Source organism: Heterodontus francisci, chromosome 1, assembly GCF_036365525.1.
Source record: "Heterodontus francisci isolate sHetFra1 chromosome 1, sHetFra1.hap1, whole genome shotgun sequence".
Classification (NCBI taxonomy): domain Eukaryota; kingdom Metazoa; phylum Chordata; class Chondrichthyes; order Heterodontiformes; family Heterodontidae; genus Heterodontus; species Heterodontus francisci.
Genome location: NC_090371.1, coordinates 75630713 through 75657924, shown reverse-complemented (window position 1 = coordinate 75657924; position 27212 = coordinate 75630713). Strand labels below are relative to the sequence as shown.

The window sequence follows — 27212 nt, the reverse complement described above, 5'->3', positions numbered from 1 at the left end:
TATAAACAAATGAAGAGATAAATTATAGGGCAATTCAGCAAAACACACTTGCAATGTAACTTTAAACACATTTAGAAAAAGTGAAAATTATAAAACTGATAAATCTGGAAATGATTCACACTGCAGTATGCCTGTACATTGTGAGTAATTTTGTGATAGTGTATACCTATATCATGTAATGATATTCTATAAGGGAGATTTTGCAAATTTGGATGCCCAGGGCAGAATTCTTAAGCCCCAAAAGGGGCAGGCATGGAGGTGGGCAGGCACGAAAATTCCTGCACCAGCCGGCATGCCAGTTCCCTAGCTCCATCCCGCACCCCTCCCCCACACCCCTGGCCAAAGGACTATTAAGCCCTATTGTCGGAGGCCGAAAGGAATTTTCCAGTCGGCCTCCAGGTCCCCAGAGGCGTTGGGGAACAGCTGTCTAAAGGTGGCCTCCTGGCAGCAGACTGAGGGGCCAGCGCTCCAGGCAGGCCTCCCTGCCTTCTTGGCTTCAACTGCAGCTGCAGATTGTGCTGTGGAGGGGCTCCCCCTTGACAATGGTGGCCCGGCTGCTGAGGCCTTTTTTTAATTATCCTTTCCATCTTAGATGGAAAGGTGGCCTGCTGCTTCTTCTGAGCTGAAGGACCTCCTATTGTCCCTCCAGCTTCAACAGCGTGCCCACTGTCCTTAATTGGATGGTGAGCCCATCCTCTGGCCATTGATTGGCCAATTCAGAGAGATGATGGCACAGTGGTAATGTCGTGGAACTAGTAATCCAGAGGCCCAGGCTAATATGCTGAGGACAGTTTTAAATCCCACCGCGACAGCTGGTGGAATTTAAATTCAGTTATTTAATAAATATAATTATTTTTTTAAAATCTGGAATTGTAAGCTAGTGTCAGTAATGGTGCCATGAACATCAATTGTAATTAAAAACTCATCTGGTTCACTAATGTCCTTCAGGGAAGGAAATCTGCCGTCCTTATCTGGTCTGGCCTACATGTGACTACAGACCCACAGAAATGTGGTTGAATCCTAACTGCTGTCTGGAATGGCCCAGCAAGCCATTCAGTTCAAGGGCAATTCGGGATGGGCAACTAATACTGGTCTTGCCAGGAACACCCACAACCCATGAAAGAATAAAAACACATTCAAGGAAAATCACAGATGAGTAACTGTTCCCAATGCAGTGTGGGCTCCTGAACTCCATTTGAGTCTGAAGGCGGGCTCCTGAAGCCCACAGAGAAAATTCTTCCGCCAGTGCAGAGATTGAGCTGTGAGGAGTACATATTGAGAATTTGGGGCAGAAAAGTCAGTGTACCCAGCAGAATTTCCTCTGGGAGCACAAAATCTACACTTATATCATTGCTATTTATGATTGACTTTCTAAAAGAACATTCTTTAAAGCAATTGATAAAATCAATGCACAAACACAGGAGTCAATCCTATGGCCATCTTCACCAGCAAGTGAACCACATGCCAGGTCAAGTGACAGCTTGAGCCACAGGACTTGAATGAAATTCGGGATTCCACTAAATGCAGCAAATGCTGATATACTGGCTTTTTCAAATAAAACTGTTGGCTACTTGGATAGACCGTGGACCTGATTTTCCTTCTGGGGTCAGGAAACCAATATTGGGACCATTTCCGGGTCCCGACCCTTCCCCAGGGATGGGGGGAGGCAGTCACAGCCTCCAATTTTTATGGAGCTGGGCTGCTAATTGGTTGGAGAGTGGGTTGAGTGGCCAATTAGTGGGTGAGGGGGTGGGAATGGAGGTGGGACTGTGCAAGTGACCACGGCAGTCATTCAGTTTTACTGAAGGAATAGATGCAGCAGTGATGGGAGAGGAAAAGTAGAGGGCTGGCACCCGGGGTAGAGCTGGCACCCAGGGCAGGGCTGGCACCCAGGGCAGGGCTGTCCCTCGCTTCGCCGACACTGACTTGGAGGTCCTCCTTGAGGCAGTGAGGGAAAGGAGGACAGTCCTCTTTCTGGAGGGTGGCAGGAGAAGGCCACCCTCCCAAACCAACCAAGTGTGGTCATGAGGAACTGGTTTCAGTGCTGGAAAAGGTTCAATGACCTCTGGCAAGGTGAGTGCAACTCCAGACCCTCATGACAGGCCTCTGGGCATTCAACCTCCAGCAGTGACTCCAATTGAGGAGCCTGAAGGTGCATGCTGCTCCTGAACATGGAGGAATGTGTGCCTAGGATACCTACTGACCCCTCAACAAGGCTTGGAGCCATAGTGCTGCTGAGGACCTGACAGCACTGATACATTCAGCTTTCTATGTCAGTGAGCCAATGGCATTGGCCATACAGGCCAGCAGTGCCTTATTTCTCTCTCTCTCTTTTGTCCTTGCAGGAGAAAAGGGCTCATTATGCCTGAGAAAGGGCTTTGACAGGAGGAGGAGTGCCCCATATCCACATCGTAACTGCAATGGAGGAGGGAACCATGGAGATCTCAAGGGTGGCTCTGCAGGAGGAAGTTGGGGAAGGTGAGATGGGCATTCCTGGTGGAGATGGTGAATCAATATGGCAATCCATAAATGAAGTGAGTGGAGCACACTCCTCCCCATCCTACAGCATGCCAAAGACTCAGCTCTATTGGGAAGCCTCAGCACTGCAGAGGCTTCTGTTCTCCAAGGCTAGCTCTCCTGATCTCTTCTTGTGTTTCCTGCAGTTTCTGATGTTGAGGGGGAAGGACAGGGTCCTGTAACAGCAGCGGGACAGGTTCTGGAAACAGAGACCTCAAAGCAATCACTGTCACATCTTATAAGGACACCTTCCACCAGTGCAGATACACTCACATCAGTGGGTCCTTGGGAGTGATGAGATAGGATGGCACTGGTGAAGAGGAGGGCACTACCATGCTGGAGGAGGTGAGAGGCAGAGGCAGCTGTAGAGCCAGACTCTGCAGCATTGACCAGTCAGTGGCGCAGAGATATTTGGAGGGGATGCCAGTTGCACCCTAGCTGGTATCCCCCTCCAACCATCTGGAATGCCATCCAAGGGCTCAGGCAGTCACTGAGGAGGATGAGGGTGGCACCCCTCATGGAACACCATCATCATCACCAGCCTCCTTGGCTCCTCTGAATGAGGGACTATTTATGCAGCCAGCATTGACACCGGAGCAGCATCCTCTGGAGCTGCCCCACTGGCACCTCCACAACGAGGATGGCCATCATGTGCATCTCAGTTGCAAGCAGAGTCGCACAAGCATGCTGCCTCCACCTCATCCGAGGCCACGACAGGAGCATCGCGAAGAAGTGGCCGAGAACAGAGAGCACTGAGTGATTCACTGGGATTTGCCTCACCTGTAATTGTGCACTTTCTTTCTTATTCAACACAATGTAAAGATTGGTAAATGATACCAGACGTCTGAACTTCCATTATTTAATGGTGTCATGCAGACCCCCATCTGCCAAGAATGAGGCATATTAATTTTGTCACATGAACATTGATTTTAAACTGTTGCTGGAGTGAAGAAATGACTTGTTTGAAGATCACCAGACACTGGGATGCAAAAGACATTTGCAGACTAAGAGACACTGCTTGTGGAGACAAAGGGCTATTCCCTGCTCCAATTAACCCAAATGGATTTTGATCACCAGACATTGAAGGTGTAAGGAAGCGCATTCCAGGCCCTACTAAGATGATACAATCCACAGAGCCAGGACTGGTTAAAGCAGCTGGTCACATGGCTAACTGGTTGCTCCAGGTTTTTTGAATTAGCCACAGGACAGTTTTGAATTCAGAAGGCAGTGTGCAACTGAAGCTGAAACAAGCAAGTCTCTTGCCTGGCTGTCTCTCTCTCTTGCTTTCTCCCCAAGCCACCGGACCCACAGAAGACATGTAAACCTCAAGAGAGAAAAGACTCCTACATCGGAACATGTTGAAGCATGAACTGGGCCGCAACGAATTGCAAGACTTACCGGTAACTAAAGACTCCACATTGAACTCAAAGGACTGTAACTACCAGATATTGCCTCAAACTTTCCTCTTCATTCCTTCTACTTTTTCTGTCTCTATCTGCGTATGTGTTTATCGCGTATGCATGCTAGTGTGGTTGCGTCGCATATTCATAGTCGTTAACTGGATTAGAGTTTAAGATTAATAAACTCCTACCTTTCTTGTTTAAATCTAAGGAAACCTGTTTGATTTCTTTGCCTTACAATTGGAGCAGTGAACAAGGATTCACTAAGGGGGAGCTAAAAACACGGGGTTTTAAAATTAAACCCTGTTACAGTTAAACCATGTAAAGGCAGAGAGGGAATCCCTAGATCCCTCCTACCTGGTCGTAACAATAGCAACACTGGAAAAGAGGGAAGAGGGGGTGAAGGGAAGCAAGGATCCTTGAAGGGCGACAGTGAACCCTATGGATAGACAGGAATCATTCATTGGCGGTACAGATCTACTCCAGGCTGCATCTTCAATGAAGGTGCTCTCATGGGCAACTTAAAGTGAATTCTAGAGCACGACGTCCTCCTGTGTTAGAAGGTCTCAGCTGAAAGGTGCCTAGATCAGATGATCCTTGATGTTGACGGCATCCTGACAAGACCCTCATGCCTGCACCAGCCCCAGCCACCTGCATGTGCAGCATCTTCCTCCTCCTCTTCCACATCCACTTCCTCCTCTTCCTCCTCCTCTTCAACTTCCTTCTCCTCCTCTTCCTCCAATGAGTTGTGTCGTTCCAGGGCCTCAGCGTCTTCAAGGTCCACTCCTCTCTGGAGTGCCATGTTATGGGGAGTGCAGCAGATCACCACAATGCACCAGACCCTTGCAGGAGTGTAATGCAGGGTATGACCGCACCAATCCACCAGAACTGCATCTCCAGAGGCCTGATGGCCTGCTCAATGGTGATCCTTGTGAGCAAATGGCTTCAGTTGTAGCATCTCTGTGCCTCCATCTCAGGGTCATGTAAAGGTGTGAATAGCCATCTCTTCAAAGAATATCCCTTCTCTCCTAGAATCCATCCATGGGGTTTGGGGGGGTGGAATGAAGAGCTGCAGTAGCCTGGACTGGCGGAGGATGAAGGAGTCATGGCAGCTGCCAGGAAAGCAAGCGCACACGAGCAGGAAGCTCTTCTTGTGGTTGTGAACCAGTTGGACATTGAGGGAGTCACTTGGTGCCTTGACGGCCACATGCGTGCATCCGATGATGCCATGTATGTGGGGGAATCCAGCAATGGAGACAAACCCACTGTCCTTTGTGCTTCCAAGGTCCCATCTGTCTGGAATTGCATGCACTGTCCAGCTCTCGAAATAAGGCATCAGTGACTTGCGAGATGTAATGGTGTGCAGCCCTTTGCGAGATGCCACCCAGGTCCACTGCTGATCCTTGGAAGGAGTCAGAGTGAAGATGTTCAAGGCCACAGTGACTTTGACAGCTACTGGCAGGGCATGGCGAGCAGTTCTGCGAGGTGTGAAATCTTCCGTGACCAGGGAACACATCTCTGTGACCATCTGCCTGGAGAGTCGCAGTCTCCTGTAGCACTTGTTCTCCAACATGTCCAGGCAGCTCGGACTTCAGTGGTATAGCCTATGCTGAGTGTATGGCCTCTGTTGCCTTCCTGCTCCTGTCCCTCTCCTCTGCACTCCTCATGCCCGGGGCTCTGCCTCTGCTGCTAAGGATGTCGCTCCCCATCACCACTAGACCCTTTTCCAGCTATCGCCTTCTTTGAATGCGGCTGGACTCCCAATGATGTCTGGAAGGCCTTATTCTTTCTCTTATGCCCCCTTGATGTCAGGAGGGTGACGAGTCTGTTCACTGCCTCAGCGCGTACTGAACACTCTCCCCGCAACCTGTGCACATCCAATGGCTCCTGTGTGCCAATGGCTGAGTGTCCCTCTCATCAATGATCTCTTTATGGGCCCAACTAAGTAGATGGTGCAGCCCTGACTGGCTCCCCAATGTGTTGCCACTCACAAAAATCCAAAACTTGCCTTGTAAGAGCTCTCAATGAGCTTGTTAACTACTTTAATTAGCCTCTTTGTAGGATCGGGCAGGTTCCACCTTTGCTCATCTTCATGAAACTTGCTGGTGGCAGGAAAGATTACGGGAAACTGATCGGCGGCGCTATTTTTAACACCCGCCCACCTCCTTTCCCACTCCCGGCGCAATCTAAAAATCATGTCCCATGTGTCTGACCATGACAAGATCTAAGGAGTGAGTTTCAAAACAAAATTACCTGTAGGTAATTTCTTTACCAACATTACAATAGTTCAAAATTATTAAAATAGCAATCGATGAGGAAAATCTGCCGAGGACTGACAATAGTGGAGAAAATTCTACGTTAGGCTGAAGGAGCCAAATAAGTCAAAATCAAAAACAAAAAAGCAAGTTAAAAACTGGATTAACACTTCTGAAAATCTATAAGAAAAATTTTGAGCTCTGTGCCATAGTAGACAGCATGATCATTGTGGAAAAAAGACATTTCCATTCAAAAAAAAATCTGTTTAGAACATACTTTATTTTCACTGGCTGAAATTAGAAAGAATTAAAGAATGGCTACTCTGCAGTTTAAAAAATAAAAAATAATTGCTTTTATGTACAGCCTTTCAGGTCTTAAACATTTTACATCCAATGAACCACTTTTAAAGTTCAATCATTGTTGTTAAATAGGCAAACACAGCACCAAATTGTACACGGGAACATCTCACAAATTTAAGCAGAACTCCCTTCCTCAATTCATATCATGGGATCTTTCACATCCACCAGGGGGCAGATGAAGCCTCAGTCCAACATCTCATCTCAAAGACAGCACTTGTGACATTGTAGCACCCATTCAGTACTGATATACCGTCTGGAGTGAGGCTTGAACCCACAACTTTTAAGCAGAGGTAGGAATGCTATAACTGACACCATTTTTTTTAGCCATTGGAATTACTGTCAAAAAGAATTGACAATTAAAGCACAGACTTCTACTTTTCCAGAAGTTTCTAAATACAAATGACGTAAGGGGATATGAGGATACTGTGGGAAAAAGGCATTGAAGTGGATGATCAGCCATGATCATATTGAATGATTAGATTAGATTAGAGATACAGCACTGAAACAGGCCCTTCGGCCCACCGAGTCTGTGCCGAACATCAACCACCCATTTATACTAATCCTGCACTAATCCCATATTCCTACCAAACATCCCCACCTGTCCCTATATTTCCCTACCACCTACCTATACTAGTGACAATTTATAATGGCCAATTAACCTATCAACCTGCAAGTCTTTTGGCTTGTGGGAGGAAACCGGAGCACCCGGAGAAAACCCACGCAGACACAGGGAGAACTTGCAAACTCCACACAGGCAGTACCCGGAATCGAACCCGGGTCCCTGGAGCTGTGAGGCTGCGGTGCTAACCACTGCGCCACTGTGCCAGGGCAGACTCGATGGGCTGAATGGCCTACACCTGCTCCTATGTTCCTATGTTCCTAAACCATTACTAGCTTGTAAAGAAGTAGAGAAATTAAACCAATAATAATAAGAGTGAAACCCCAACAGGGGAAATAGCCTAAATAATGACTTACAAACATACGAACCAGGAGCAGGAGCAAGCCACTCGGCCCCTCAAGCCCGCTCCACCACCTAACAAGATGATGGCTGACTGGACTGTAATCTCGACTCCACACTCCTGCCCACCACCGACAACCGTTCACCCCCTTGCCCACCAAGAACCTCTGCCTTAAAAATATTTAAAAATTCTGCCTCTACCACTTTCTGAGGAAGAGAGTTCCTAAGACCCACGACCCTCGGAGAGAAAAAATTTTGAATGGGAATACCACCACCTGCAAGGTCCCCTCCAAGTCATGCACCATCCTGACTTGGAACTATATCATCATTCCTTCACTGTTGCTGGATCAAAATCCTGGAATTCACTCCCTAACAGCACTGCGGGTATACCCACACCACATGGACTGCAGCGATTCAAGAAATCGGCTCACCACCACCTTCTCAAGGATAATTAGGAATGTGGTGAAAAATGCTGGCCTTGCCAGTGACTCTCACATCCCAAGAAAGAATAAAAGAAAGGACTGCCCCGCCAACAGTGCAGTGCTCCCTCGGCACTGCCCCCATTGACAGTGCAGCACTCCGTCAGTACTGCCCCTCCGACAGTGCAGCACTCCCTCAGCACTGCCCTCCAACAGCGCAGCACTCCCTCAGCACTTCCCCTCCGACAGTGCAGCACTCCCTCAGCACTGCCCTCCGACAGCGCAGCGCTCCCTCAGCACTTCCCCTCCGACAGTGCAGCACTCCCTCAGTACTGCCCCCTTAATTATAAATCTACACATTTTGTATCAGGGAATAAAAATCAAATGGACTGTTCAAAACGGAACAATGTGAAATTGATATGGAATTCAATAACAGGAAGTGTAATCAACTAAATACCAATGTAATTCTGTTATTTAGAATATCTTTACTTTGTGGTATCAAGAAGTTGAAAATGTAGAAATTCAATTCAAAACAAAACTGCCATTACTTTGCGGGGAATTACAAATATTTACATAAAAAGAGCATTAGTAAGAATATCACCAAGCCAGAATTTTTGGGAGTCTCCTTTTGGAGATTCATAGCCTATAAAGTCATAGAGTTATACAGCACAGAAACAGGCCCTTCAGCCCATCATGTCTGTGCTGGCCATCAAGCACCTATCTATTCTAATTTCATTTTCCAGCACTTGGCCCATAGCCTTGTATGCTATGGCATTTCAAGTGCTCATCTAAATACTTCTTAAACGTTGTGAGGGTTCCTGCCTCTACCACCCCTTCAGGCAGTGTGTTCCAGATTCCAACCACCCTCTGGGTGAAAAAAGTGTTCCACAAATCCCCTCGAAACCTCTTGTCCCTCACCTTAAATCTATGCCCCCTGGTTATTGACACCGCCGCTAAGGGAAAATGTTTTTTCCTATGCACCCTATCTATGCCCCTCATAATTTTGTATACCTCTATCAGGTCCTCCCTCAGCCTTCTCTGCTCTAAGGATAACAACCCTAGCCTATCCAGTCTCTCTTCAGAGCTGAAATGCTCCAGCCCAGGCAACATCCTGGTGAAACTCCTCTGCACTCTCTCCAGTACAATCACATCCTTCCTATAGTGTGGCGACCTGAACTGTACACCGTACTCCAGCTGTGGCCAAACTATGTTGCTCCTCTCTTTTTGTGAATGAATGTGAGTGAAATTAGTCTTTGTCAGTAGTGTGAAATGGGCGAAAGCAAATCAATCGGCAGCTTGTTTCACACTAGGCCTGACTTTCCTTTCCATTAAAGTCAATTGTTGGGTGCTATAAAACAGGTTGCCGATTCACCACAAACCCATTTTGCATGACTGTTGAAGACCAATTTCATCCTCTCCATTTTTGCATAGAACACAAGGATTTTATTTATTTGGCTAATGTAACATACTGCTTAAGACAAAAACAACATAAATAGCTCATAGGAACACAGGAACATGAGTTGTCCTAATCTCCTTTGATGGGAGATTTTTCCTTTTTTATTTGCTTATGGGATGTTAGCATCGCTAACAAGGCTAGCATTTATTGCTCATCCCTAATTGTTCTTGAGAACATGGTGGTGAGTCGCCTTCTTGAATTGCTGCAGTCCGTGTGGTGAAGGTATTCCCACAGTGTTATTAAGTAGGGATTTCCTGGATTTTGACCCAGTGGTGATGAAGGAATGGCGATGTTTTTCCAACTCAGGATGGTGTGTGACTTGGAGGGGAACTTGCAGGTGCTGACGTTCTCAATGCCGACTGCCCTTGTCTTTCTCAGTAGTAGAGGTTGCGGGTTTAGAAGGTGCAGTCAAAGAGGCTTTGTTATCTTTGCCACAGTGCGCCAGTGGTGGAGGGAGTGGATCTTAAGATGGTGGATGAGAAGCCAATCAGCTTTGTCCTGGATGGCGTCAAACTTCATGAGTACTGTTGGAGCTGCACTCATGCAGACAAGTGAAGAATATTCCATCACACTCCTTGTATCTTGTAGATGGTGGACAGGTTTTGGGGAGTCAGGAAGTGAATTACTCGCTACAGAATTCCCAGTCTCTGACCTGCTTTGTAGCCATAATATTTACATGGCTAGTCTAGTTAAGTTTCTGGTCAATGGTACCCCCCAGGATATTGAAGGTAGGGGATTCAACGATGTAATCCTGTTAAATGTCAAAGGGACATTGTTAGATGCTCTCTTTTATTTATTTTTAAATTTATTTTTATTTAGAGATACAGCACTGAAACAGGCCCTTCGGCCCACCGAGTCAGTGCCGACCAACAATCACCCATTTATACTAATCCTACATTAATCCCATATTCTCTACCACATCCCCACCATTCTCCTACCACTTACCTACACTAGGGGCAATTTACAATGGCCAATTTACCTATCAACCTACAAGTCTTTTGGAGGTGGGAGGAAACCAGAGCACCCGGCGGAAACCCACGCAGACACAGGGAGAACTTGCAAACTCCGCACAGGCAGTACCCAGAACTGAACCCGGGTCACTGGAGCTGTGAGGCTGTGGTGCTAACCACTGCGCCACTGTGCCGCCCACTGTGCCTCTTATTGGAGATGGCACTTGTGTGGCATGAATGTAACTTGTCACTTATCAGTTCAAGTCTGAATGTTGTCCAGGTCTTGCTGCTAGCAGGCATAGACTGTTTTAACATCTGAGGAGTTGCGAATGGAATTGAACACTGTGCAGCCATTAGCGAACATCCCCACTTTTGACCTTATATTGGAGAGAAGGTCATTGATGAAGCAGCTGAAAATGGTTGGATCTAGGACACCACCCTGAGGAACTCCTGCAGTGAGTTTCCCCCCGATTCTCATTGACTTCAATTTTGCTAGGGCTCATTGATGCCACACTTGGTTAAATGCTGCCTTGATATCAAGGGCAGTTACTCCCATCTCATGTCTGGAATTCAGCGCCTTTGTCCATGTTTGACCCAAGGCTGTAATGAGGTCTGGAGCCAAATGGCCAGTGGAACCCAAACTGAGCATCGGTGAGCAGGTTATTGGTGAGTAAGTGCTGCTTTATAGACTGTCAACGATGCCTTCCATCACTTTGCTGATGATAGAGAGTAAACTGATGGGGCAGCAATGGGCTGGATTGTATTTACCCTGCTTTTTGTGGACAACTTCCCACATTGACAGATAGATTATAGTGTTGTACAGCTTGGCTAGGTGTGCAACTAGTTTTGAGCATAACAGTTGGAATACTGTCAAGGCCCATAACCTTTGCTGTAACCAGTGCGTTCAGCCATTTCTTGATATCACATGGAGTGACTGGTAGAGGCTGGGCTGCATTGAGGGCAGTCTCAGTGACAGCATTCTCCCTGGAGTACAGTTCTAGGTAGTGCTCAACCCAGCAGTCATGGATGAGCTGGACATACAGCCAACCAAATCGGAACTCAGTGATGCCATTGATTCCCTAGCCAGCGGAAAAGCCCCTGGGAAGGACAGCATTACCCCTGAAATAATCAAGAGTGCCAAGCCTGCTATACTCTCAGCACTACATGAACTGCTATGCCTGTGCTGGGACGAGGGAGCAGTACCCCAGGACATGCGCGATGCCAACATCATCACCCTCTATAAAAACAAAGGTGACCGCGGTGACTGCAACAACTACCGTGGAATCTCCCTGCTCAGCATAGTGGGGAAAGTCTTTGCTCGAGTCGCTCTGAACAGGCTCCAGAAGCTGGCCGAGCGCGTCTACCCTGAGGCACAGTGTGGCTTTCGTGCAGAGAGATCGACTATTGACATGCTGTTCTCCCTTCGTCAGATACAGGAGAAATGCCGTGAACAACAGATGCCCCTCTACATTGCTTTCATTGATCTCACCAAAGCCTTTGACCTCGTCAGCAGACGTGGTCTCTTCAGACTACTAGAAAAGATCGGATGTCCACCAAAGCTACTAAGTATCATCACCTCATTCCATGACAATATGAAAGGCACAATTCAACATGGTGGCTCCTCATCAGAGCCCTTTCCTATCCTGAGTGGTGTGAAACAGGGCTGTGTTCTCGCACCCACACTTTTTGGGATTTTCTTCTCCCTGCTGCTTTCACATGCGTTCAAATCCTCTGAAGAAGGAATTTTCCTCCACACAAGATCAGGGGGCAGGTTGTTCAACCTTGCCCGTCTAAGAGCGAAGTCCAAAGTACGGAAAGTCCTCATCAGAGAACTCCTCTTTGCTGACGATGCTGCTTTAACATCTCACACTGAAGAATGCCTGCAGAGTCTCATCGACAGGTTTGCGTCTGCCTGCAATTAATTTGGCCTAACCATCAGCCTCAAGAAAACGAACATCATGGGGCAGGATGTCAGAAATGCTCCATCCATCAATATTGGCGACCACGCTCTGGAAGTGGTTCAAGAGTTCACCTACCTAGGCTCAACTATCACCAGTAACCTGTCTCTAGATGCAGAAATCAACAAGCGCATGGGTAAGGCTTCCACTGCTATGTCCAGACTGGCCAAGAGAGTGTGGGAAAATGGCGCACTGACACGGAACACAAAAGTCCGAGTGTATCAGGCCTGTGTCCTCAGTACCTTGCTCTACGGCAGCGAGGCCTGGACAACGTATGCCAGCCAAGAGCGACGTCTCAATTCATTCCATCTTCGCTGCCTTCGGAGAATAATTGGCATCAGGTGGCAGGACTATATCTCCAACACAGAAGTCCTTGAAGCGGCCAACACCCCCAGCTTATACAAACTACTGAGTCAGCGGCGCTTGAGATGGCTTGGCCATGTGAGCCGCATGGAAGATGGCAGGATCCCCAAAGACACATTGTACAGCGAGCTCGCCACTGGTATCAGACCCACCGGCCGTCCATGTCTCCGTTATAAAGACGTCTGCAAACGCGACATGAAATCGTGTGACATTGATCACAAGTCGTGGGAGTCAGTTGCCAGCATTCGCCAGAGCTGGCGGGCAGCCATAAAGACAGGGCTAAATTGTGGCGAGTCGAAGAGACTTAGTAGTTGGCAGGAAAAAAGACAGAGGCGCAAGGGGAGAGCCAACTGTGCAACAGCCCCAACAAACAAATTTCTCTGCAGCACCTGTGGAAGAGCCTGTCACTCCAGAATTGGCCTTTATAGCCACTCCAGGCGCTGCTTCACAAACCACTGACCACCTCCAGGCGCGTATCCATTGTCTCTCGAGATAAGGAGGCCCAAAAGAAGAAACATGGAGTGAATCAAATTGGCTGAAGACTGGCTTCTGTGATAGTGGGGAACTCAGGAGGAGGCTGAGATGGATCATCCACTCAGCACTTCTTGCTGAAGATGAATGTAAATCCTTCAGCTTTGTCTTTTGTGCTCATGTGCTGGGCTCCCCCATCAGTGAGGATGAGGATGTTTACAGATCCTCCTCCTGTCAATTGTTTAATTGTCCACCATGATTCACATCTGGATGTGGCAGGATTGCATGAGCTTTGATTTGGTCCATTGATTGTGGGGTCACTTAGCTCTGTCTATAGCATGCTGCTTTCACTGTTTAATATGCATGTAGTCCTGTGTTGCAGCTTCACCAGGTTGGAAAATCATATTTAGTTACACGGCGCTGCTTCTGGCTAGCTCTTCGAGACTCCTCATTGAACCAGGGTTGATCCCCTGGCTTCATGGTAATGGCAAAGTGGGGGATATGCCAGCCACTAGGTTACGGATTGTGGTTGAATACAATTCTGCTGCTGCTGTTGGCCCACAGCGCCTCATGGATGCCCAGTTTTGCACCACTAAATATGTTCTGAATCTATCCCACATTGCACAGTGGTAGTGGGTGTGACATGACATATCCAGAGTTGGTGATGGAGAGTCTGAGACTTTAGCTGAAAGATATGATTCTGTGAATAAGACTATGTCAGGCTGTTCCCTGACTTATCTGTGGGACAGCTCTTCCAATTATGGCACAGGTTCCCAGATGTTCATGAGGAGGGCTTGCAGAGTTGACTGGACTGGGTGTGCCTTTGTTGTGTCCAGTGCCTAGGTCAATGCTGGCTAGTCCACCCGGTTGTTTTCTTAATAGTGGTTTGATACAACTGATTGGCTTGCTGGGCCATTTCAGAGGGCAGATAAAAATAAACCCCATTGTTATGAGTCACATAGTGTCATAAAGTATTTTATGGCATAGAAGGAGGCCGTTTGGCCCATCAAGTCCATGCTGGCTCTCCGCAGAGCAATCCAGTCAGTCCCACTCCCGTGCTCGATCCCCGTAGACCTGCAAGTTTATTTCCTTCAAGCATCCATCCAATTTCCTTTTGAAATCATTCATTGTCTCCGCTACCACCACCGTCACGGGAGCGAGTTCCAGGTCATTACCACTCACTGCATAAAAAGGTTCTTCCTCACATTCCTCCTGCATCTCTTGCTCAAAACCTTTAATCTGTGTCCCCTAGTCCTTGTACCATCAGTTAAAGGGAATAGCTTTTCTTTGTCTAACTTATCTAAGCCTATCATAATCGTGTACACCTCTATCAATTCTCCCCTCAATCTCTTTTGCTCCAGGGAGAACAACCCCAGCTTTTCCATCCTAACCTTGTACTTAAAATTCCCATCCCCGGAATCATTCTGGTAAATCACCTCTGCACCCTCTCTAGGACCCTCACATCCTTCCTAAAGTGTGGTGACCAGAACTGGATGCAATACTCTAGTTGGGACCAAATCAGAGCTTTATAAAGATTCAGAATAACTTTCCTGCTTTTGTTCTCAATGACTCTATTTGTGAAGCCCAAGATCCCATATGCTTTGCTAACCACTCTCTCAATATGTCCTGCCACCTTCAAAGATCAATGGACATGCACCCATAGGTCCCTCTGTTCTTGCACACTCTTTAGAACTGCGCCATTAAGTCTATAATTCCTCACCCTACCCCTTCTGCCAAAATGCATCACCTCACACTTCTCTGTATTAAATTCTATCTGCCACTTGTCTGCCCATTCTGCTAGCCTATCTATGTCCTGTTGCAGATGATTCGTATCATCCTCACTGATTGCCTTTCCTCTGAGTTTGGAATCATCGGCAAAATTTGAAATTCTGCTCTGTAGACCAAGATCCAAGTCATTTATATATAGCAAAAACACATAGGCCAGACCCAGTAAGGACGGCAGACTTCCTTCCCCAAAGGACATTAGTGAACTAGATAGATTTTTACGACAATCCAGTAGTTTCATTGTCACTGTTATTGATACTAGCTTTTAAAAAAAAAATTCAGCTTTATTTAATTAACTGAATTTAAATTCCCTGGCTTGAATTCATGTCTCCGGATCATTAGTCCAGGCCTCTGAATTATTAGTTAAGTAACATAACCAGTATGTTAGCGCACCCATGGTGGAGCCCCAAAGAAATGATGTAAACAATATTTTCAGATCTGAGGATGAATACTGAAGGGAACAAAGGAGAGTGTGTCAGCATTGATGAAGGATGTTGTCAACCCACAATAACCCTTGTATGTGTCTATAGACCCAGAAGATCTCATGAGGGTATGAGCACAATATTGTGCCTTTACAGACTTTGATTCACAAAGGAAACCCTAAACAGCCCGTACAAATTTCAACACATAATCCTGCAGCCAATATCAATTGCCCAAATACTTCTGTCATTGACTGTCAAAGTGGGCAACTTTTATACGCTGGCTCAAGCCAGGCTGCAACAAGGGACTTCTGTAACATCACTCAGGACTTTGTAGGCCACTGATACCACTTTTAGGAAAGGTGGGATTTCATTTATTTTGTGATATCCAAGACAACAGCATGAAGGGTTATCGAGTTCTATCATCCTGGTGGGTTACCAAAAGGTCAGAGGGTAATACATGAAAATCATGTTGAACTACAGACCGCTTATGTGAATCCACTAAATGTCCTGAATAGAAGAGGATTCTACTCCCTGAATGTCAAATTGTTTGTGAACAACAGCAACAAATTCTCTAATGTTTAGGCCAAACTTTCAGGGAGTTGTCACAACATTTTTTATCATGAGACAGTCCCACCTCACAGAGAAAACAGTTAAGGGTCAGGATGGGGTATGGATGTCATTGCTCCCAAAGTTCAAGTGCCTCGTCACCAGCTGAACATTGTTAAAATGATGTGCATTCATCACCTGGAGTGGTTTTTTGGAGAACTACTGAGGTTCTGAAGGGATGGCTTCAATGCCTTGATAATTTAGGACGAGTACCACCATAATCTCCCAAGCACATCTCTGCATTGTGGTTGCTTGTTCTGTTCAGCAAAATGTTGCTATTGATAAAGGAATGGAAATTGAATCCCTTGGAAGAGGTAGGCTTGGATGCTATGTCGGCTGAGGAACCTGAAACTTAACATCATACATCATGAGGACCCTGACTTGCAGGAGGCTATTATTGCAGCACCTGTCAAAATTTTCTGTGACATTTTTCACCACAATCTCCCCAATTTCAGGTAGGATCCTGACGGAGGATACCCCCCTCTGCCCGCCGGCCTTACCCTTGTGAGTAATACCACAGAAAATTGTCTATTGTTATCTATTAACTTGGAGTTGACAAAGCTTTTAGAAAGGAAGCTCAGTTTACTCGTCTCAGTAGCTCCATAGAGGAAGCATCTTTTGCAGTGTTTAAAACTGCAGTACCCAGAGTGCAGTCAGGTTTACTAATGATTTTAATATACAACCAAGTCACAGTAAGTATGTTAACAAAACTGCACAGTGGGAAAAAGCTCTATCCAATTATTCATCCAGGAAACACCATACCTGACAATATTCTCCAAATGTGGACATGTTGTTTGTAGCTGTTAATAAACTTGTTAACAATAATACACAGAGAAAAATATTAGGGTTAGACTGAGAACAGTCAAAGCCCAAACCACATAAAATTTGTGGTTTCACAGTTCAGGCAAGATGGTGTTCAAGGCTATTACTACCTGTAAAATACAACTGATGTTTAGCAGCTTTGCAGATAATTCTCTATTAATCAATATTTATGACTTCACTTTATTTTGTCCCTAATTCTAACTAGTTTCCTTCCCTTGGTCATGCTTTTAAACTTAACTCTCTTGCTCTCTCATTTTGCCTACCATTCGCCTTTTTCCCCACTTTCATACCTTTGTTAAGTCTTCATTTTCACTATTTTGATCTGGTGGAGATGAATTGTTTCTCACAGCCTCTAACAGCTAATCTGTTTGAACATATTATAACATCACAAGTTAGTCATATTACCTACAAGCTGTTCTTATTTCCAGACCTTTATGACATCATTATGGTTTTTGTTAATGACTCCATAGAAACTCTTCAGCTACACCCCAACACGCAGCAACAATCTTCCAGTATCTTACTTGAGACAGCACAGGCAGGCTTTTTGAGCAGATGTGGTGTCACAGTTCAGCCTGATCTTCTACGCATTCAACATACAAATGTGCAGACTTTCAAGCAGAGTTAATGGACTGAGATCTGGGCAGTAAATCTGGTTAATTTTCTTATCACATGGAAGAACTTTGTGCAGCTGAGTCCTAAGTTCCACAACATCAAAATACTAGAAACGATGCAGGTATGAGGGAGAGGGAACAGGTTAATTTTAAAATCATAGCCAAGGAAAGGGAATAAGGATAATTGGAATGAAGAACTAACACTTCAGGCAACATCACTACATTGATAGAGAATGCTCTGTATAACTGCTAAATGTGAGTTATACTCCATTTTTAATTTATGTATTCTTGAGATGTTAGTAATACTGACAAAGCTGTATTTATTGCCTATCTGTGGTTGCTTTAAGATGATGATGGGCCTTTCACATTGAACTGTTGTAGTCATTGTGCTGATGCTGCTCCCACATTCTAAGTAAGGAATCCTAGGATTTTCACCCAGCAATGAAGTAACACTATATGCCCAAGCCAGGATGATTCAGATGACAGAACATTCTGAGGCGGGAAGGAGAACAGTCAGAGATCATGGTCCATATTGGTATCAATGACATAGGTAGAAAGAGGAATGAGGTCCTTCAGGCAGATTTCAGGGAGCTCGTAAAGGAATTAAAAAGTAGACCTCAAACCTGGTAATCTTTGGATTATGCCCAGTGCCATGTGCTAAACAGTACAGAAATAGTAAGAGGAGAGTGAAGCTGAATGCGTGGCTGAAGAGGTGGTGCAGGAGGGAGTGCTTAGAATTCCTGGGGCATTGGGACCAGTTTTTGGGGGAGGTGGACCTATACAGGCCAGGACCAATGTCTTAGTGGGGAGGTTTGCTAGAGCTGTTGGGGAGGGTTTAAATTATCTTGGCAATGGGATGGGAACCTGAGCATAGATTCAGAAGGAGGAGAAGCAAAATTGAAAATAGATGGCAGAACATTAGTAAGCAAGTGGGCGGCACAGTGGCGCAGTGGTTAGCACCGTAGCCTCACAGCTCCAGTGACCCGGGTTCAATTCTGGGTACTGCCTGTGTGGAGTTTGCAAGTTCTCCCTGTGTTTGCGTGGGTTTCCTCCGGGTGCTCCGGTTTCCTCCCACAAGCCAAAAGACTTGCAGGTTGATAGGTAAATTGGCCATTAGCAATTGCCCCTAGTATAGGTAGGTGGTAGGGAAATATAGGGACAGGTGGGGATGTGGTAGGAATATGGCATTAGTATAAATGGGTGGTTGATGGTCGGCACAGACTCGGTGGGCCGAAGGGCCTGTTTCAGTGCTGTATCTCTAAACTAAACTAAACTAAGTATGGAAGGTATCAGTGAATGAGGTCTGTGCAAGGAATAGTGGCAAAAAAATAAAATTAAAGGCATTTATTTTAATGCACAAAGTATTTATAACAAGATAGACAAACCAGTAGCACAAATAAAGATAAATGGTTTAGATATAATCATCATTACAGAAACAAGGTTGCTAAGTGATCAAGGTTGGGAAATAAATATTCCAGGCTACTTAACATTTCAAAAAGATGGCAGAATGGAAAAAGAGGAGGAGCAGCCCTGATAATAAAGGATGACACAAGGACAGTAGTAAGAAAGGATCTTGGCTCAGAGATCAAGAAGTTGAATCAGTATGGGTGGAGATTTGGAACAACAAGGGCCAGAAAACACTGATGGGAGTGGTTTATCGGCCCCTTAACAGTAGTTATACCATTGTTCAGAGCATTAAGCAAAAAATAATTGGAGCTTGTAACAAAGGCAATGTAATTATCATGGAGGACTTTAATCTTCATATAGACTGGACAAAGCAAATTGGCAAAGGTAGCCTGGAAGATGAATTTGTAGAACACTGTCAGTACAGTTTCCCAGAACAATATGTTGTGGAATCAACTAGGGATAAAGCTATTTTAGATATTGTGTTGTGTGATGAGGCAGAGTTAATTAGTAATCTCATAGTAAAATATTCTCTGGGAAAAACTAATCGTAATACAACTGACTTCTATGTAAAGCTTAAGAGCAAAGTTCTTGAGGCCAAAACAAGAATCTTACACTTAAATAAAGCCACTTATATAGAGATGAGGGGAGAGCTGGCAAAGGTTGATTGGGTACTAAAGATTAGACTAAAAGGTATGGCGGCAATGAACAGTGGGAAACATTTAAAGGAATGATTCAAAATGTTTAATTTCAATGTGTTCCTTTAAAAATCAAAAACTCAGCGAGCCACTCTATCAGTGGCTTACAAGAGAAGTTAAGGATAGTTCTGATGAAAGGTCACAGACCTGAAACATTAACTCTATTTTTCTCTCCACAGATGCTGCCTGACCTGCTGAATAATTCTAGCATTTTCTGTTTATGTTTCAGTTTTCCAGTATCTGCAGTATTTTGTTCTTGTAAGTTAGGCATAGTATTAGATTAAAAGAGACTTATATTATTGCAAAGAATATTAGTAAGCCTGAGGATTCGGAGAGTTTTAGAAACAGCAAAGGATGACCAAAAAGTTGATGAAAAGGAAAATATAGAATATGAGGGTAAAGAAGAGTAGCTAAAATAAACATTAGTGCCTTAGAGGCAGAGACAGGATAAATTATCATGGGGAATGTGGAATGGCAGAGACATTGGACAAATATTTTGTGTTTGTCATCACAATAGAAGGCACAAATTACATACCAGAAATGGGGAGATGGTGGTGCAGTGGAAATGTCACTGAACTAGTAATCCAGAGGCCAAGGCTACTGTCCTAGGGACACAGGTTCAAATCCCACCACACCAGCTGGTGGAATTTAAATTCAATTCATTAATTATTTTAAAAAATCTGGAATTGAAACCTACTCTCAGTAATGGTGCCATGAAGCTATCATTAATTGTCATTAAACCCCATCTGGTTCACTAATGTCCTTTAGGGAAGGAAATCAGCATGTTTTACCTGGTCTGGCCTACATGTGGCTCCAAACCCACAGAAATATGGTTGGCTTCCCTCTGAAATGGCCTAGCAAGCCATTGGGTTGGGTAACAAATGCTGGCCTTCCCAGCGATGCTCACATCTCATGAAAGAATAAAAAAAGAGGATAACCAAAGAGCTAATAAGTGTGAGGAACTTAAAGTAATTAATATCAACAGAGAAAAAGTATGAGAGATAATGGATGTACTGGTTACGATTTTCCAAAAATTCCCTATATTCTAGAATGGTCTCAGCGAATTGGAAGTTAGCAAATGTAACGTCGCTATTTAAGAAAGGAGGGTGAGATAAAACAGGAACTACAGGACGGTTAGCCTGAGATCAGTCATTGGGAAAATGCTGGAATCTATTATTAAGGAAGTCTTAACAGTGCACTTGGAAAATCATAGTATGATCAGACAAAGTCAGCATGGTTTTACGAAAGGGAAATCGTGTTTGACAAATTTAATAGCGTTTTGGTCACCATATCTAAGGAGGGATATATTTGCCTTGGAGGCAGTACAATGAAGGCTCACTGGATTGGTTCCTGGGATGAGAGGGTTATTCTATGATGAAAGGCTGAGAAAATTGGGCCTATACTCCCTGGAGTTTTTGAAGAATAAGATATGATCTCATTGAAATATACAAGATTCTGAAGGGGTTTGACAGGGTAGACACTGAGAGGTTGTTTCCCCTTGCTGGGGAATCTAGAATAGGGACACAGCCTCAGGATAAGGGTTGATTATTTAGGTCTGAGATGAGGAGAAATTTCTTCACTCAGAGGGTTGTGAATCTTTGGAATTCTCTGCCGCAGAGGGCAGTGAATGGTCCATCGTTGCATATATTCGATGTTGGGATAGATAGATGTTTGATTTCTCAGGGAATCAAGGGATATGGAATGTGGGCAGGAAAATGGAGCAATGGCGCGATATTAGGCGCAGCAGCTCATTTAAATAGGCGGGTGAAGTGCCCGCCCCGATGATGTGGAGGGGGCGGTAAGTCTGTCCCCAGCAATGGCATCAGCTGCCTTTGCGCAGGTTTTGATGCCACTTTTAAAGGGCTTCGAGCCCTACCTTTCAACTTAAGTATTTAAAGATATAGTGCTTTTAAAATATTAAATAAATTGATCCTGACCCTCTTCCACCCCCTCTTCCAATAACCATGGAATTAAGTACCTGCCCTCTTCCCCCCCAAAAATTTGTGCACCTGAACCTTCCCCATCAAAGTTCATAAACTTTAAACTTTACACCTTCCCATCATTCCCTACACCAATGAAATGACTCTGACACCGCTCCACCCTGCACCCACACTGCGAAACGTACCTGCTCCCCCTTCCCCATCAGTGTTCCGCAGGAATGCCGGCCACCGGCACCAATATCACACCAGGACAGACGGTGGGAATGGGAAGGTAATTTATTCCTTAATTTAAATTATTTTAAATATTTAAATTTGGATCCCATCGCCAAGCAGCAGGAGGGCCACCACAAGGCCTCGTTGCTGCCGGCAATATCGGGCCGGGCCTTCCAGGCGTCGAAGCCCATGGCGGGCCTCTGTTTTCTGGCCCACTCCCCCCCCACCCCCACCACGACCCCCAATGATGGTGGAGGGGAGGGGCTGCAAAATTCAGTCTATTAAATGCAGAACAGGCTTGAAGGTCCATGTGGTCTACTCCTGCTCCTATTTCGTATGTTCTTATATATGTCTACAGATTCCTGAAGGTAGCAGGACAGGTAGATAAGGTGGTCAGGAAGGCATACAGGATACTTTCCTTTATTGACCGAGGCTTAGAGTATGAAAGCAGGGAGGTTATGCCAGAACTGTGTAAAACACTAGTTAGATCACAGCTGGTGTACTAGCTCTTTGAACTCCTCTTTGCTGACGATGCTGCATTAACATCTCACACTGAAGAGTGTCTGCAGAGACTCATCAACAGGTTTGCGGCTGCCTGCAACAAATTTGGCCTAACCATCAGCCTCAAGAAAACGAACATCATGGGACAGGATGTCAGAAATGCTCCATCCATCAATATCGGCAACCACGCTCTGGAAGTGGTTCAAGAGTTCACTTACCTAGGCTCAACTATCACCAGTAACCTGTTTCTCGATGCAGAAATCAACAAGCGCATGGGAAAGGCTTCCTCTGCTATGTCCAGACTGGCCAAGAGAGTGTGGGAAAATGGCGCACTGACACGGAACACAAAAGTCCAAGTGTATCAAGCCTGTGTCCTCAGTATCTTGCTCTACGGCAGCGAGGCCTGGACAACATATGTCAGCCAAGAGCGACGTCTCAATTCATTCCATCTTCGCTGCCTCCGGAGAATCCTTGGCATTAGGGGGCAGGACTGCATCTCCAACACAGAAGTCCTCGAGGCGGCCAACATCCCCAGCTTATACACCCTACTGAGCCAGCGGCGCTTGAGATGGCTTGGCCATGTGAGCCACATGGAAGATGGCAGGATCCCCAAGGATACATTGTACAGCGAGCTCGCCACTGGTATCAGACCTACCGGCCGTCCATGTCTCCGCTTTAAAGACATCTGCAAACGCGACATGAAGTCCTGTAACATTGATCACAAGTCGTGGGAGTCAGTTGCCAGCGATCGCCAGAGCTGGCGGGCAGCCATAAAGGTGGGGCTAAAGTGTGGCGAGTCGAAGAGACTTAGCAGTTGGCAGGAAAAAAGACAGAAGCGCAAGGGGAGAGCCAACTGTGTAACAGCCCCGACAACCAATTTTTTCTGCAGCACCTGTGGAAGAGTCTGTCACTCTAGTATTGGCCTTTATAGCCACTCCAGGCGCTGTTCCACACACCACTGACCATCTCCAGGTGCCTACCCATTGTCTCCCGAGACAAGGAGGCCAAAGAAGAAGAAGTGTACTAGAGTATTGTGTACTGTTCTGGTCACCACATTACAGGAAGGGTGTGATCACACTAGAGAAGGCACAGAAGACATTTATAAGGATGTTGTCAGGAATAGAAAATGTTAGCTTTGAAGAAAGATTGGATAGGCTGACACCCCCGACACCTCATCCCCTTCCCACATCTTCCCATGCAATCACAGGAAGTGTAATACCTATCCTTTTACCTCCTCTCTCCTCACCATCCATTGTCCCAAATACTCCTTCCGGGTAAAACAATGGTTTACTTGTTTCAATTTAGTATACTGTATTCGCTGCTCACAATGTGGTCGCCTCTACATTGGGGAGACCAAACGCAGATTCAGTGACCGCTTTGCGGAACACCTCCACTCAGTCCCTTACTTGCCAATTTAATTCACCACGCTGCTCGCACACCCACATTTCTGTCCTCAGCCTGCAGCAGTGTCCAGTGAAGCTCAGCGCAAGCTTGAGGTACAGCACCTCATCTTCCGATTAGGCACTTTACAGCCTTCTGGGTGAAACGCTCGAGTTCAATAATTTCAGATCATGAGCCCCATTATTTATTTATTTACTTACTTATTTTTAATTAAACCCACCCAAAATTCTGCTGCTTATCTCCTAACTCACACCAACTCCTGTTCACCCATCACTCCTGTGCTCCCTGACCTACATTAAGCAACACCATGATTTAAAAATTCTCCTCCTTGCTTTCAAATTTCTCCACAGCCTCGCCCTTCCCTATCTTTATATCCTCACAGCTCTCCGAGATATCTGCGCTTCTCTAATTCTGACCTTTTGAGCATCCCCGATTTTAATCATTCCACCATCGGCGCCTGTGCTTTCAGCTGCCAAGGTCCTAATCGCTGAAATTTCCTCCCTAGACCTCCTTTGTGGTGCTCCTTAAAACCTACCAAGGAACATAGAAACAGGAGTAGGTCATTTAGCTCCTCAAGCCTGTTCTGCTATTCAATAAGATCATGGCTGATCTGTGACTTAACTCCATTTACCCTTGCCCTTTGCCCCATCCTTTGACTCCTTTGGTTAATAAAAATCTATCAATCTCAGGGTTAAAATAATTGAACTAGCATCAATTGCCTTTTGTGGTTGAGAGTTCCATACTTCTACTGCTCTGTTTATGTAGAAGTGTTTCCTAATTTTACTCCTGAAAGGTCTGGCTCAAATTTTTAGACTACTATGCACCCTAGTCACGGACTCCCCAACCAGTGGAAATAGTTTCTCTCTATCTACATTATCTGTTCCCCTTTATATCTTGAAAGCTTCAATCAAATCACCTCTTAACCTTCTAAGGTCCAGGGCATACAACCCTAGTTTATGTAATCTCGCCTCGTAATTTAACCTTTGGAGCCCAGGTGTCATTCTGGTAAATCTTCTCTGGACTCCTTCCAAGGCCAATATATCCTTCCTAAGGTGTGTTGCCCAGAATTGCTTATAGTACTCCAGGTATGGTCTAACTAGGGCTTTGTATAGCTGAAGCATAACTTCTGCCCCCTTTTATTCTAATCCTCTAGCATTACATTAGCCTTTTTGGTTATTTTCTGTACCTGTTCATGATATTTTAATGATCAATGTGCCCAGACCCCCAAGTATCTTTGGATCTCCACTGTTTCTGGCTTTTCACCATTTACCCCTTTCTATCCTTTATTGGCCTAAAATGGATGTCTTCACATTTGCCTACATTGAAATCCATTTGCCACAGTCTTGCTCATTTCCTTAATCTATTAATAACTCTTTGCAATTTTGTGCTTCCATCCAACATCCCCTCGAATTGTTTTTTGTTGTGCATGGCCTATTCATTTAAGTGCATGGTACCTTCAATTGCTTTTACGCGGCCGCACACGCGCGTATCTTAAAGGAATCAAGTTGTCCGTGGCCTGCATGATAATATCTGGGTTGCTGCTTGGCAACGCATGCATGCAGCATAGAGGAAGCATTGCTTCAATCTACACTGTTTACAATGCCGCCTATCTTTGTGTCATCAGCAAATTTGGTATGTGGCTTTCTATTCCATCATCAAAGTCATTAATAAATGTGGTGAATAGTTGAAGCCTCAAAGCAGATCCTTACAGGGCATGATTATTTACATCTTGGCACTTAGAGTATCTGATCAAGCTTTAGTCATCTGCCCTCATATCTCCTTATGTGACTCGGTGTCAACTTTTGTTTGATAATGCTCCCGTGAAGCATCTTGGCACATGCGACTCTGCATGTCTCAGTGTATGGGAGGAAGGGGGAAAATCTGCAAGATTTAGTGTATGGGGGGAAGGGGGGAAACTCTGCATGATTTAGTGCATGGGGGGAAGGGGGAAACTGCATGATTTAGTGTATGGGGGGAAGGGGGCTACTCTGCATGTCTAAGTGTATGGGGGGAAGGGGGAAACTCTGCATGATTTAGTGTATGGGGAGAAGGGGCAAACTCTGCATGATTTAGTGTATGGGGGGCAGGGGGAAACTGCATGAATTAGTGAATGGGGGACGGGGGAAACTCTGCATGTCTTAATGTATGGGGGAAGGGAGAAACTCTGCAAGATTTAGTGTATGGGGGGGAAGGGGGAAACTCTGCAAGGTTTCGTGTATGGGGGGGAAGGGGGCATCTCTGCAAGATTTAATGTATGTGGGGGAAGCGGGAAACTTTGCAAGATTTAGTGTATGGGGGAAGGGGGCATCTCTGCAAGATTTAGTGTATGTGGGGGAAGCGGGAAACTCTGCAAGATTTAGTGTATGACAGGAAGGGGGAAACTCTGCAAGAATTAGTGTGTGTGGGGGAAGGGGGAAACTCTGCAAGATTTAGTGTATGTGCGGGAAGGGGGCATCTCTGAAAGATTTAGTGTATGTGGGGGAAGGGGGCATCTTTGCAAGATTTAGTGTATGTTGGGGAAGGGGGCATCTCTGCAAGATTTAGTGTATGTGGGGAAAGCAGGAAATTCTGCAAGATTTAGTGTACGGGGGAAGGGGACATCTCTGCAAGATGTAGTGTATGTGGGGGAAGGGGGAAACTCTGCAAGATTTAGTGTATGTGGGGGAAGGGGGCAACTCTGCAAGATTTCGTGTATGTGGGGGAAGCAGGAAACTCTGCAACATTTAGTGTATGTGGGGGAAGGGGGCAACTCTGCAAGATTTCGTGTATGTGGGGGAAGCAGGAAACTCTGCAAGATTTAGTGTGTGTGGGGGAAGCGGGAAACTCTGCAAGATTTATTGTATGGGGGAAGTGGGAAACTCTGCAAGATTTAGTGTATGGGGGAAGGGGGAAACTCTGCAAGATTCAGTGTATGTGGGGGAAGGGGGCATCTCTGCAAGATTTAGTGTATGTGGGGAAAGCGGGAAACTCTGCACGATTTAGTGTATGGGGGGAAGGGGGAAACTGCAAGATATAGTGTATGTGCGGGAAGCGAGAAACTCTGCAAGATTTAGTGTATGTTGGGGAAGGGGGAAACTGCAAGATTTAGTGTATGTGGGGAAGGGGGAAACTCTGCAAGATTTAGTGTATATGGGGGAAAGGGGAAACTCTGCAAGATTTAGTGTATATGGGGGAAGGGGGAAACTCTGCAAGATGTAGTGTATGTGGGGGAAGGGGGAAACTCTGCAAGATTTAGTGTATGTGGGGGAAGGGGGAAACTCTGCAAGAATTAGTGTATGAGGGGAAGAGGGAAACTCTGCAAGAATTAGTGTGTGTGGGGGAAGGGGGAAACTCTGCAAGATTTAGTGTATGTGCGGGAAGGGGGCATCTCTGAAAGATTTAGTGTCTGTGGGGGAAGGGGGAAACTCTGCAAGATTTAGTGTATGTGGGGTAAGGGGGCATCTTTGCAAGATTTAGTGTATGTTGGGGAAGGGGGCATCTCTGCAAGATTTAGTGTATGTGGGGAAAGCGGGAAATTCTGCAAGATTTAGTGTATGGGGGAAGGGGACATCTCTGCAAGATGTAGTGTATGTGGGGGATGGGGGAAACTCTGCAAGATTTAGTGTATGTGGGGGAAGGGGGCAACTCTGCAAGATTTCGTGTATGTGGGGGAAGCAGGAAACTCTGCAAGATTTAGTGTATGTGGGGGAAGGGGGCAACTCT

The 27212-nt window shown here is 45.6% G+C and overlaps 1 protein-coding gene across 1 annotated transcript in view; it reads right to left on the bottom strand.

The window, feature by feature from the left end:
* LOC137370060 (protein FAM221B-like) overlaps positions 1–17208 on the bottom strand; it is an 88982-nt gene extending 71774 nt beyond the window's left edge. The window contains exon 1 of the mRNA XM_068032135.1: positions 17148–17208. The gene's annotated coding sequence lies outside the window, so the exon portion shown is untranslated. The remainder of the gene's footprint in view (positions 1–17147) is intronic.
* Positions 17209–27212: the final 10004 nt, after the last annotated feature.